Consider the following 14830-nt stretch of genomic DNA (forward strand, 5'->3'; position numbering starts at 1 on the left):
GAAGGTCTCAGCGTTTTTTGGGGAAACAAGCCAATAGCCACATACACCTTTCAGCATCAGGGCCGTAGCCAGGATTTTACTTCATGGGAAAGAAGAGAATATGCATTCTTGTGTGTGTGTGTGTGTGTGTGTGTGTGTGTGTGTGTGTGTGTGTGTGTGTGTGTGTGTGTGTGTGTGTGTGTGTGTGTGTGTGTGTGTGTGTGTGTGTGTGTGTGTGTGTGTGTGTGTGTGTGTGTGTGTGTGTGTGTGTGTGTGTGTGTGTGTGTGTGTGTGTGTGTGTGTGTGCGTGCGTGCGTGTGCGCGTGCGCGTGCGCGTGCGCGTGCAAAAGAGACTGGCGTAGCCAGACGGGCGAGGGAGCGGGAGGTTCAACCCCTCACCCCTGAAATTGTTACATTTTGTACGTATATAGTATGAACGCGCACCTAATGAGGGGCGGGGGGTAAGGGGGTGGGGGTGTGGGAATGTGCGGGTGTTGGGGTGTGGGTTCAGGTAGGTCTAACTCCTTTGCGAAATTTTTACATTTTTTACGCGTGTATATAAACGCACGCATAAAACATACGTGCAAACATACATAAAGAAAGGTCGGATACCCCCCCCCCCTCCCCCCTTCCCGGCCCCACCTCGGAAGAAACTTATTTGCGACTGCGCCCTTGGTGTGTGATACGTAATTTACAATGCGCGTAAAAAAAATTGGGAGTGAGGTATGTTAAACCCCCATTATAAACATCCCTCGCGCACCCAGGCTACGCCAATGATAACCATCGTTTACAGAGGGCGCGGAACACTTGTCTTTGCTAAGTCTTTGCAGCACGGAAACCATGGAAACGGGCAGCGCCTAGCTGATACACCCATTACGGCGTGGGCTTCTTCATCTTCTTTTGCCGCACGATCGCGTCGAGGCTGTTGTTGTGGCAGTAAACGCGCGGATTTAATACAGCGGCGCTAATCGCCGCTAACGGCCCGGAAGAAAAGCTTTCAAAGCGTGCGTGAGCTGCCGAACGTAGCAGCGGTGGCGGCGGCGTCATCCGTAAAGCGAGCGCCCGAAGACGACGACGCCAGCGTGGACGATAACGGTCGGGCGTGGAAAGACGATGGCTGGCTTTTTTCTTTTGTTTAACGGTGACCTCGACCGAGTTTGAAAACAGCTCCATCGAAGCCCGCTTTTAACACTGTACAGTGTTATCACAAAAGCGCGAGATAAAAGACGCTAACTGAGCAAAACACTATAAAACTTCGATAAGCTGTCGCGGAACTAAACAGAAATGCAGTTGCATTTCCTTCGCGAAGCTAGATGAGAAAGAAAGAAAGAAAGAAAGAAAGAAAGAAAGAAAGAAAGAAAGAAAGAAAGAAAGAAAGAAAGAAAGAAAGAAAGAAAGAAAGAAAGAAAGAAAGAAAGAAAGAAAGAAAGAAAGAAAGACTAATAATAATTGAGGTTTAACATCCCAAAACCACAATACGATTATGAGGGACCCCGGCTCTGAGTTACTACCGAAAGGGTAAAAGGTAAATGAGGGAGGCATTTTATGATAATTCAAGGGGAAGCGCTTTACTGTTTGAAGCGAGGTCGGGTTGCCTTAGAACGCGTAGTTATAAAAGGAGATTCAGTAAAGAAGAAGAACAATGCACATGCTGCGGGGAAGATAAGGAAACGACGGAGCATGTTCTGATTGAATGTGGAGATATCCACCCAGGTGTACGTTGGGGCACGAGCCTACATGACGCCTTGGGTTTTAGGGACAATAACGGAAAGCTGAACACACCCGCGATTGAAATAATTAAGAAACGGTTAGAGTATTGGTGGCAGAAAATTAGAGAGAAAGGACAGAAATATATAGTGGGAAACGTAATGACTTTCTGCTGTAAGGTGCAGCGAACTGGATTGTGAATGTTTTTTTCTCTATATTAAGGTTGGTTTAATCGTAGTAGGCGACGCATTACGCCATCCTAAGAAAAAAAAAAAAGAAGCAGCTTTTCTCTTTTTTTTTTGTCGAGCCTGGTGGCACACATGTAACCGCCCCGTTATAAAGGGTTATTTATTTATTTATTTGATTTGCATACATACAAGCACAAGGACACAGAGAAAAGAGGGAGAGAGCAAGCTGGCAACTGCCACCAGAAGGGGCACAACGCCTGCCTGCTCTTTCGGGAGGAGGGAAGAGGAAAGGAAGTTAGGAGGAGAAAAAGAGGAAAGGAGATAGGAAAGTGAAGAAAAAAATTGACGAAGACTTGGACAAAAATAGGTAAACACACACACACATACAAAAAAGGAACGCTTATAGACGGGTGGCCAGATCTGTTTGGTCCATAAAGGTCAGCAGAGCTCGATGGGCCTGGTCGCGTCGAGATACACAACCTCTCGGAAAGAGGTAATCGTCGATGGTCGCGCATTTAAGTCCGAGGAATCCTTAATCAGCAAAGCCCGCTGCGTAGCATACGCGGGACAGTGTATTATAAGATGCTCAAGTGTTTCACATGAGCCACAAGCTGAGCTGCACACAACGGACTGTTCACACTTCCTTGACGGAATAAGCGTTCGCGCACCAATACTGAACCGACTCTTAGTTTATATAACAGTGCTCTGGAACGACGAGGCAAGCCACGACCACGAACACGGGGAGGAAACGATCCGTTCGCGACACGCTGGTCTGGGTGCTGCTTTAGGAGGTGGCGGCGTATAAGCAGACGAGCGTTGTCCATCATAGACGAAATTTCCGGGCAGTCACAGTCATCATGATTACAAGATGAAGCGAGGCGATCAGCCTCTTCATTTCCAGCAATGCCCACGTGCGAAGGTATCCACTGGGCAGCTAGGGACATTCAGCGTGAGATAATTTTGTCGGCTGATTCTACGATACTGCATAGAATAGGGCTGTCGATGTTTCGCAAGGCTTGGTACGTAACACCATCTTCGCCTGGAGCAGTGCGACGATATGAAAGGCTGAGCGCATGGCGCAGCTCGTCGAGAGTAAAGTCTGCTTGATCCATCTCACAGGGAGGACCACAGAAATTTGTCATCGAACTATCACTTGTCAACAAATTCAGGTCGCCGCTTGCGTTGTCTCTTGACATAGGAGAGGCGAAAAGATCGGCAAGTTCTTCCGCAAGAGTTTGCGGAGACCGTCCAGTCGTTATGCACAAGGCTGCCGTTGGATTTTTGCAGACCTCGGGAGTTCGGAGGGCCTTCAATATGCGCCATACACTTCCAAAACCGTTCGCCGTATGCAATGAGCTACACAATGCGGCCCAGCTCCTTCGACGAAGTTGTCTTGTGTGCCGCCGTATGGCTGCATCTAAGCGGTTATATAGCGTCCAATCAGAACACCTTTTAGAACGCTGCGCCCTCCTGTAAGCGCGTCGTCGACAAGCACGTAGCCTCAAGAGCTTCAAATCGGGGTTTGGTTTATCTACGCTCCGCAGTCGTCGTACCGTAGCTTGTTGTAGACACTCCCTCACGAGTTGGAACAAGTTGTCGTGTGACGGTGCCCCTGCAATCAGCCGACGGAACTTGTCCCAATTCGTCACACTGTAGGCAGCACTCTGGCGGCTAGGAGAACGTTCGGGAACCAACCAAATCGGCAGATGATCTGAACCCCATGCGTCAGCTTCACGTGACCAGGCAAGGCATGTATCTCTCGTTGATATGGCAAGGTCAATGGTGGATTGTTGCTTTCCTCTGCCGACAAATGTGGATGAGCCGTCATTAAGTGTCTGCAAGTCATGTTTAACAATAAGCTCATTGATTTCCACTCCACGATTGTCTTGTGGGCACCAACGAGGATGGTGAGCATTAAAGTCTCCACATAGTAGAAATGACGGGCCACACCGGGATACTAGACACTCCAGAAACGTGATGTCCGAAGATCGTGTCGCTCGAAAATATATGCTTGCCACAGTCGTAATTGTGTCCCTGAGACTCACAGCAGCAGCTGCACATTCAAAATCGGCATCGCATATGTCACTTGCGTCAATAACTGAGAAATGTAGGTCAGCTCGTATGTACAATGACGCTTATGAATCATTTCGCGGATGCGTGGTGTCCGTGCACTGGAAAGACCCACATGCCGGCGCCGTCCATCGAGCGTTGCTGTGAACGCCTACATAGCCTGCAAGTCGGAGTTCATCTTTTCTTACGTTGGTTTCTTGAAGAGCTATAACATCCGGCGGGGCGTTCATTGCAAAGAGCCTAAGGACTAAATCAGCATGGCGCGGCCGTAGAGACCTGACATTCCACTGCAGTACATAGGGACGGGGCTTTCGACGAGTGTTCATGTTTTTAGTGAAGGCCGTCGATAACTGGAACGAGAGCCTCCAAAAGCTGTTCTGCGGCTAATGCTGCTGGTGTTTGACGACCGGCGATCAGAGATCTGACGACGTTAACAAGCATCTTAAGCAGATTGATAAGTTGGGCATCGTCGTTGACTGAAGCCGTTTTAGGCGCCCTATTTACAGTATTTTCTGTTGTAGACGGGGCCTTGTCGAAAGCTGGTTCTGACGTTTTCGGCGGAGCGACCTTTGAAGTGGTGACTGGATCCGACGGTTTTGATGGAAGCGCCGGCCACGATGTTGCCGAAATGCAGTAATTGTGCCTCCCTCCGTCACTCCGATGAAGCTGACTGTACTATTTTTCGAACGTGCAGGTACATCCTTGGTTGTGCCATTTGCAGCTGCTTCACGGCTAGTACGGCTACGCATCTTGTCTCCTGATGCCTTCTTTTTCGCTTTCTCTTTAAGGACCTTCAGTTTTTTCTTTGGCATGGGACATTCTTTGTCTGTTGCCAAGGAGGAGGAGGAGGAGGAGGAGGAGGAGGAGGAGAAGAAGAACGGAAAGACAGGGAGGTTAGCCAGTTCTCAGACCGGCTGGCTACCCTGTGCTGGGGAAAGGGGAAGGGGGAGTGAAAGATGATAGAAAATAGATGTTACAAAAAGAAGAAAAAAAAAGGAACAGTAGTACGATAAACGACACTGCTTAAAGTCTGTCTATGAGATTAGTTTTGCGCAAGAAGCGCAGTAACGCTTTCAAAGCTTTCCGTGCCGAGGATGGTTTCGGCCAGCGTCCTAAGATTTTTTCCTCCGACAGTGGACGCTTGTCAAGTCTATTTAACGCTTTGGACAGTTCTTCTCTTTGTGCACTGAAGCGAGGACACTCACAGAGAAGATGGGCGATTGTCTCCTCGCAGCTACAGTTATCACATGTCGGGCTGCTGGCCATTCCAATTCGAAATGAGTAGGCCTTCGTGAAGGCCACCCCGAGCCACAGGCGGCACAGGAGCGTCTCCTCAGCTCTAGTTATTCCCGACGGAAGACGGAGCTGTCGATTCGGGTCCAAGTTGTGAAGACGAGCGTTGGTAAATTGCGTCGAGTTCCACTGTGCCAGTGTCAGTTCACGTGCATGGGAACGAAGCCTTGTTGAGGCGTCCGTTCTTGACAGCGGTATAGCTGCACAATGGAGAGCATCATGGGCAGATCGGGCAGCCTCATCAGCACGGTCATTTCCGTAGATACTGCAATGGCCCGATATCCACTGATAGATTAGGCTGTGGTGCTTCTCAATGGCGCGGTGATGAAGCAGTCTTATGTCAGCGACTAACTGTTCATTTGGTCCATGACGATATGGGGACATAATGCACTGGAGCGCTGCTTTGGAGTCAGAGAAGACTGACCACGCCTGTGGCGTTTCTTCCACCACGAACTCTAGAGCAGCACGGATGGCGGTGAGTTCTGCAGCCGTCGATGATGTCAAGTGCGACGTCTTGAACTTATGGTGACGGATCTCTCGGGTATGACCACTGCCCCTGCTGAGCTTGTAGAAGAAACTGAACCGTCAGTATAAATGTGAAGGCGTCCACTGTGTTTTTCATGCAGGAACAATAGAGTGGCTTGCTGTTGGGCCAGATATGACGAGTGTTTTTTCTTTTGTATACCGGGAATGGTTATCAGGGCTTCCAGTGGATGTAGACACCACAACGGCAACGGCGGTCTTGCTGCGTGCGTGAAGTTCGTGGGAATCACTGAGCTATGCGAAGCAATAATTCCGCTGAATGCAGAATGTGGCCTAGCTGCTGGAAGTGAGGCGAGGTGGTGTGATGGAATCCGGGCGGCATGTCTTATGTGCATTCTTAAAGCATCGACGCCAATGTATGTTGTGATGGGGTGATCACGAGCGATGACAATAGTCGCTGCTGAGGACGCGCATCTCGGAAGCCCAAGGCATATCCTCAGTGCTTGAGCTTGAGTCGACTGGAGTACGCGTAAGTTTGTTCTTCGGGTCCTGCCCAGTACAGGTAAACTGTAGCGCATGAAGCCGAGGAAAAGTGCAGTAAGCATCGCTCGTACAGATGCACCCCACGATTTTCCCGCAAGAAACCTTAGGACGTGTGTGATCATGGCGAGCTTCTTTTTCATGTAGGCGATCTGGGGACTCCAGGACAAGTCGCGATCTATGATTACTCCCAGGAAACGGTGGGTGTGCACGTAGCTGATCGTGCGCCTATTGATTTTGATGACGTATGGGGTCATTACCTTGCGCGTAAACGCAACCACTGAGCATTTTTCAGACGACAGTTCCAGTCCCCGTCCTTGGAGGTAGTTTGCCGTCAGTGTAGCCGCTCGCTGAAGCCTGGCTCGTACGTGTAGACGCGTGACCCCTGACGCCCAGATGCAGATGTCGTCTGCGTATATTGACAGATGCACAGACCGCGGAAGAACGTCAACAAGACCGATGAGCGCAAGGTTAAAGAGTATGGGGTTAAAGAGTATGGGGAGTATGGGGCGTGGACGGTCTTCTATATATAATGTTATTGACCTTGTCACGTCTGTGCATAAAGAGATTATCTGCAGCAATGTTCTTGGACGTGAAAGGCGCATATGATAATGTATTGCATGAAGCCATCCTGAACGCCTTGGGTAACATTGGACTGGGGGGCCGCGTCTATCACTGGATCTACAGCTATTTGAAGGACAGAACCTTCTTTGTTCAGACAGAAGATGGTACAACAACGCAACATTGTACTTGTCGCGGCGTACCTCAAGGTGGAGTCCTGTTGCCAAGTGTTCACCATTACAGTTAGGACCCCGAGATGTCGCACTGTCACAAGAATTTGCGTCGTGATTTCCGCCACATTTAGCACAGACGACAACACTTGTGCAGAAACCTTGTACATGTCCAAGCTTGAGACATTTACGGCATTGTAGGGACCTTGGTATGAAAGGTCGAACTGGGTATCGCACTAGTCCGGCCTTTATATGACTAGGTAGCTGTTCACAGTCGAAAAGAATCTTCACACACTTTGAAGAGCCGAGCCTTCGAGCGCTGATGATTCTGCATGGTGGCGTGCAAACGATAATGCTTTTCAAGACATCGTCTGAAAGTTCTAGGTCAACATCAGATATAACTCCGGCTGTTACATTGGCGCCCTGTGGTATATAAGCCCACGTGTTGACACCGCATAGCTGGGACAAACCTAGCAGGGTTTGCACCGTCTTCTCATCTGTTGTGTCCACGGCAATGATATTGTTTCTAGGGTTGACTCGAACTTCTTGAATCAGACCAGGGGCCAGTTTGAAGAAAAAGTCATGAAGCTTCTGTTTGGAGATAGCGTTCAGGCTTACCGCGACGTCGACTGGCACATACGCTACTGTCGTAGTCACAATGGTGCTGTATATGACAGTCTCTTCACTTGAGGACGATGTCGTAGACTTTCGCCTTGACCGCCGATGATTAGCAGGTACAAAGGTATCCGAGTCATCTGACCTAACGTCAGACTCGGAGTCGGCAGCTTCTGAAGCCACCGAAGAGCTGAGCCGCTTCCTTGCAGCCGTAGGCCTATCCCTGCCGCTACACGGGTCCACCACCATCTCCTCCATAGCAAGCTTTGCAGGGAGGGTCTCCCAGCAAAGCAGAAATCTTGAAAGCCAGTACAAATAGTGCTGGGTGTTGGAGATTCACGATGACGCACGATGACGCACAAAAATAGAAAAAAACTTCAGCACCGAAGGAAACTGCCAGCCGAAACGCACCATCCATCCATCCACTTCACTGTACCGCCATCTTCACGGAGTTGATGGGCCGTAGATTATTTCCTTCTCCAGTCCTACATCCGTTACGCTGTCTACGTTGTTGGTAATAAAATATAATCTACTTAGTCTAAGGTATACAAACTTCGGCAATCGCCTATTTTCAAGCGGAGGTGCTTCTCGACACGACCAGGCCCATCGGGGCTTGCTTGCTTGCCTTAAATGAGTGTACGTTGCCTACCGTTTGTAGAGCTTTCTTCTAGTTCTTTGTCTATATATGTAGACGTGTTTGTTAGGTTGATATTGACGTGTGTTGTCCTATGCCATTACACTATTTTCTCTTCATGGCCTGTCAATTAGTTATTTTTTTTTACTACCCATCTTAGCTTGAACTTTCATTTCTATTTACTTTTTAAAGAAAAAAAAAACAGGCGTACAATTTAAGGAAAAACAAAAACAAAAAAGAAACCAACAGATTGCCCGCTACTCCTTTTGGTGAGTCCTGACTTTCCGCATATAGTTCTCTTTGAAGATACACAGTAACTCTCTTTTTGGTGAGTTTTAACTCCTTTTTGAGGCGCTACTCTCCAAAAGAGGGTAAACATGAATGCTTATAAATAGAGTTATGCCAGGACTAGTCAGAAAAAGCTACAGGTAACTTTTTTTTTCTTAGAGTATAGTGGCCCTTCTCGTGTCTGCCTACTCCTTTCCTATTTCTATCTTTATTTTTTTTTTGTGTGTGTGTGTTATTTCACACCAAATAATAACAGCAATAATAAAAATATTACCTCTCATTTTTTTTTTAAATGCGGAACTTTTTTTTTTCAAAGGGGCGCTTGCTTGCGGCCGCTTTACCTTCGCAGCCACATAAAGTTGTCCGTGAGTATACTCAACTCTGGAGACACAAACAGCGGTGCCATATAAACAAGCCAACGGGTATTGGGCTTTATGCGAAGCAGTTGAGTAAACCAGAAGCGTAGTGCGGAGGGGGCGGCAGGCGCGATCTCCAAAGCTGTGATCCACGGCCCATTTCTCTGCGTTGGGCACTGTCGAGTCACGTAGTGCTCACAGAGAGTCGCCGACACACCGCGAACTTCCCCGGTGTTTTTGTTCCCTTCGGTTTATTGCGAGGACAGAGATTGAAAAGAGACGTTTGTTTGCGACTCGCCGCGCGAGGACGGAAGAAGGAGGTTTCGGCAAACAGTGGCCGCGACGTGCCGTCGGCCGCGCGCACCGTTACGAACGCGTATAACTTGCATACGTGTGACGTCTCGGTAAAACGGTGCAGCACGCTGGACGCTACAGGGCACGTGTCGACAAATCAGGGAACGTATTCGCCGAGTCCTATCGTATGCGAGGAACGGTTTAAAAGAGCCAATCGATAGCCTTCGTTAGGTGTCTGTCCAATCAGGTGGCTCAACTATAACTGGGGTATTACGTCCCAAAAACAAAGATATGATTATGAGAGTCGCCGTAGTGGAGGGCTCCGGGAAATCTCGACCACCTGGGTATCTTTAACGTGCACCTCAATCATAGCACACGGGCCTCTAGCATTTCGCCTCCATCGAAATGCGGCCGCCGCGGCCGGGATTCGATCCCGCGACCTTCGGGTCGGCACTCAAGCACCATAATCCCTAGACCGCCACGGCTGGTCCAGGCGGATCAAACAGCACGTGAAATCTTGGAATCATATTTCGTGGAAGGCGAAAAACGCCCGTATATCAGCAAAATAACTGTGTAACCTCACACACTTTAAAAGAGTCATTTGACTTCTTTTTTTTATGTCCTGACCTGCCACGTATGACTCTCTCTAAGACTCACACATACATATTTTTTTAGTGCGCACCACCGTGAGCAAGACCAACTGCTCTGTTTTGGGAGAACCGTTAAAGCCATAAATTTATCAATTTTTACACGATTAGGACAGTTGCGCTTTCTCTACACGTTGCACACGTCACGCTAGGCATGCTCGAAAGAGAAAAAAAAAATAAATGAGAGTTGCGCCTGCCAAAATTTTTTGATGGCGTTCAATAACGTCGCGACGCTAAATCGCAGAGGCATCTACATAAGGAAATACACCTCTTCCTCGCAGAAACGCAGTGCCCGGCTCAAAACGCTTCAAAAGCATCAGCGTTTTCCTAGGCAGACGAATGACGTCAACGTAAGGAGTTGTTGCCCAACGACGGAGCGTTGAATCAGACCCACAAAAGTTTTTGGGTCTGATTCAGTCTGAGAACCTTGTGTACTTTTTTCTTTGTGTCTTCGTGTGGTGTGCGCAAATTTTCCCACCACGTTTGCCCTACGCAAACGTTGCCGTGCTAGACATCGACGTGGTCATCAATATTTCCCGGGAATTTTGCTGGAATTTCGTCACTGTGTAGCTTTTCACAGTGTTTTCTTTACTCAGCCTGAGTTTGAAACGTTTACTTGTCCCATATTGGGAATCGAATAATAGGCAAGATGTCGCAATGCGCTGCCTGTTTGCATGTTTGTAGTGTACTTTTGCACAATTGGTCATATAATAATATTCGAAGATGTTTTCGAAACATCACTTAAAGTAATAGGCGCAGCACGCTGAACTCTGCCTCAAGATATACTAATAAAATTTTAAGCTGCATGCTGACGTTGAAGAATACTGGTGTCCTTTGTGCCTCGGCTGATGAAAAACGTTTGCGCGGAGCTGCTCATTTATGTTGCAGGCCTCTTTACTAATACTATATGTGCTAATACTAAACAACGTCCAATAATGAAGATCTCAAAGCGCGATTACGTGTGATATTGCCGACGCATACCACTCTGATTACATTGAATGAGAGATTAAAGTACTCGATGTTACCTTATAAAAGTGGCTTTCAAGCTAATCCAGACGAATTGGCTAAACAATGAAGTAAAAGTTAGAGGAATAGATTAAAAATATTACGAAATAAAATAAGAAGATAAGTTGATTTATTCCACACGACGAACAAGCTCGTAGTACAAGTTAATATGTTATTTTGAGCACATCAAGTGTAGATAACTGAAATTAAGCAAAATGAGAAAAATATGCATAATCCTACATCCCCAATTAGTGCAAACTGTTCGTTTAGATGCTGCCTCAATGCACCATCTAGGATACTCCAATGTTCTAAAATCGCAAATGAAAAACTACAAAGAATCAAGCGCTTCGTGACCTTTCAATTTAAATTTCGCGCAATGCTGGTTATACGTCTCTCAGTCCACGCTGTGTAAAATTCCCTTGCGCTTTTGTTGCAGGGAACTTGAAGGTTCTCTACTACTCAAATATTTCTGGCGCGACGTGCAGCCTCCGCGACGCTGAACACATTTGTAGACACGTAGATCACAGAGCGCAACACACCCACACGTTACGTGCGTGGTGGAACGCACTCGATCGCCCCGTTTGTCTATTCGTCCACTTATTGAATCATCTCTTCTTCGGCAGTTTTTCCACATTTCCGCTGCGTCCCGTTTTATTTTTTTTGCCTTTGTTTCTCCTTTCTTTTTTTCTTTTTTGTATCAGGCGCGCTTAATCAGAGCTACTGCCCGCAGACTTTGCTTTGGCACGAATTCGTTACCCGTCCCCCCCCCCCCCTTCCCCCGCACCCGGAGCGTTCTGCTTTGCCAGCCATGGTTCGATGCTAGATAGAAACGTCATGGAACGTAATTACATCGAGCAGACCAATGACACGCTAACTGAGCGAGAAAAACGACGCTGCCCATTGCGGTGCGCTCGGTGCCTTCACTTTCCGCCCTTTGTTAGCTGCAATAAACGCGCTTAATTGTCACGCGTGACCGCGCAGCGCCTCGCGAGACATAAAAAAAAGAACACGTGTACAAATGTCAGTCGTTGAACAATTAACAATATAATCTCATTTCGCAGAGTGGGAACACCAGGGCGGTATTAACGCTGGTTAGATCCGTTGAAATGTGTACAAGGATAAAAAGGAAAATAGGGCGTCAAGTCCCTCGAAATTGATTCCCATGCGCTGTTTGGGCAGAAAGAGGAAAAGAAAGAAAGAAAGAAAGAAAAGAAAGAAAGAAAGAAAGAAAGAAAGAAAGAAAGAAAGAAAGAAAGAAAGAAAGAAAGAAAGAAAGAAAGAAAGAGAAGCACTACAGTAGGATTAAGTGTGTACCGTAGGAACTCTGCGAACAGACCCCCTAATTTAGCATCTGCACTGGAAAAAAAATTGGAGAAAAAGAAAGGATAGATACTCTGGGTTGTCTCGTTTGGTTTGCTCTGTTTCAAGCCGCGCACTGAAATAATACTGCGTATACGCTGTTCTAGTTTACGCGGTGCGTTTTCACTAGCGGCCAACAACCAGCAGCTAATTGCTGCGTCACGATCAACGAACTCGCGTATACGTGACAAAAGCTGCGAGAACTGTATTTCAAGCGCGTTTTAAGTGCTTCTTTTTTTTTCTTTGTTTGTTTTGTGCCACGTTCACAGCGCAAATGGAAAAGACGAGTAGCAAAAAAGTGCTAGAGGGATGCACTTCGAAAAGAATCGATGGCTGGTTACACAGCAAAACGAGCAGAGCAGCGCACTAATCACATTACAGAGCTCGAACGATCTTTATCTTTCTGCTACGCGGCATTTTTGGGAAAGCGAACTCGACCGACCGAAAGAGGGCGTCGTTGAATAAAAATAATTGCATTTTGCGCAAACGTGTCTTACAACGAGAAAAATATGTATTTAGAAATACTGAATGTAGTCAACACGGACCTCGTTAACAAGGAACTGAAGCCTGACGTCGACGGTAGCGCGAAACGGCGTTATGATGTTGAAATTGGCGATATCTATATGCCGAGGAAAGATTTCCTATATAGATCTAAAAAAATCTATAATTTATATATCCATAATTTCATATAATAACACGGGATCTGTTATGAAAACGTGTATACTCTAATGTGAACTGATGTCTCAGCGTAGGATTTTATGGCACGGGCGTATGTATTCGTATTTTCGGAGAACACATTGACAGAGTGGAGACAAAAATAGACTGACAAAAAGAGGGAGAGAGCGGTATATTGTAGGTATGTGTTACCTGGCTACCCTTCTAGTGTACATTTTCAGGGCACATTCGCGTATGAACATAAGGGCATCACATACCTTAATATTAGTATGCAATAAGTGGAAAACAGCAGGTGTCATGAATCTATATTAGCAATACGCGGAGCGTGTTCCACAGTATATAAATTGGACTGAATACGAGCTGCGTTCACATTAGTTTATTTTAGTCATATGGTTTCCTCCTTTTTTTTCTTTTTCTGTCTCTCCCTCTAATAAAGTTCATTGTCTGTCTGTGTCCGTCACTCCCTAGCCATTTATCCTAGTTGTCGAGAAGTAGACTAGAGAAAAGCTTCTCAGGTCGACCTGTACACCTTTCCTATTATTAAAAAAAAATGTTTCATCTTTTTCTCCCTCCGCTCAAAAACGAGAAAAAAAAGAAACCTGCAAAACTAAATTTACTATTCCCAGCTTTCCTTCTTCGACGTTCGCATTGCATTTACAGCCGAGTCTCACACCCTTACGCCTACGTACCTATAAGACAGACAATTCGTACGAAAACAGCTATGAGGAACGACGGTAGCGTCCACAACTCAACAAAAAGACGGGCCCGGCCGCCTTTCGACGTATATTCCGTGGGTGTTTGCTCTGCGGATAACATTCTTCATCGCAGGCGCAAAACATATTCCAGCATTCATCATCTTTCGCAGGCGGATTATATATATATATATATATATATATATATATATATATATATATATATATATATATATATATGACATACACACCTCTCGGACTCGCATCCACAGATGAAACGAGAAATGTAAGGGGGACCGAGTATGACTAATGAAGGATCCGAGAACGGATTGGAAAGACAGGGAAAATAAGAAGGCTGATAGGTAGGCTTCTCCGTACGCTGCCAATTTCGTGCAGTGAAGCCGAAGGTACGGCGACGAGGTGCCGAGAAAATATAGGAACGTATAGCTAGGGGTGGATCCCCCTGGCTGCCTGTGAAGCCATGTCAGCTGTTTGTGTGTCTGTGAAGCCAGCTTCGTGAAGTTAAGGTTGGCCCGAATTTGGGGGTGCGTGACAAATGTTTGTTGACGGTACGAGCTGCTGTAGAAAACCATGCACGTTCGTGGGCTAAGCTAGCGACGCTGATGTTGAAGAATGGACGATAATGATGCTCCCACACGTAGGCAGTCATTTCGAGAATACATGATGTGTAAGTGAGAATGTTAGATTTTTCTGGCTTATGCGGTCGAAGAACATGTATACTCAACTGGCGCAAGTTCCAATGAGGCATCATCTCGCGATAGCTAACATTTTATTTATTTATTTATTTACTTATTACTTCGCGAGACCGTCATCACTCTATAGACCACTGTTTCGTACAATTACCAGTCGAGACCAGCCCGGCGCTGCGGTCACTGAGACGCTATCCAATTTAGAGTCAGCGCATCGACTATTCCCGACTTGCCCACGAGATACACGCACTGAGGACACGCTTGTGGTTCGTTTCATTATTCGTTGAAAACGAGCAAAATTTCACGTGTCACGTACTAACGTCCCGACGTGCGTCCGCTCCATCGCTCCTCTGATTAGATAGCGCAAACCGTATCACTAGATGCACTGCATGCAATTAGATGGAGATCGAATATAGAGTATACGACAGCGGTGGCATCAGAAATAACAAGTATGACGAGGGTGCTCCCGGGTTGAGTGGAGGAAAAGGGTGCAGGGTTGTGAAGAGTACGCAGGGCTGTTGTTGCTCACTCCTGTAGACAGCTGGCGCATTGTCCGCTCGAGAG

The sequence above is a fragment of the Rhipicephalus sanguineus genome, chromosome 6, assembly GCF_013339695.2.
Source record: "Rhipicephalus sanguineus isolate Rsan-2018 chromosome 6, BIME_Rsan_1.4, whole genome shotgun sequence".
In the NCBI taxonomy this organism is placed as follows: Eukaryota; Metazoa; Arthropoda; class Arachnida; order Ixodida; family Ixodidae; genus Rhipicephalus; species Rhipicephalus sanguineus.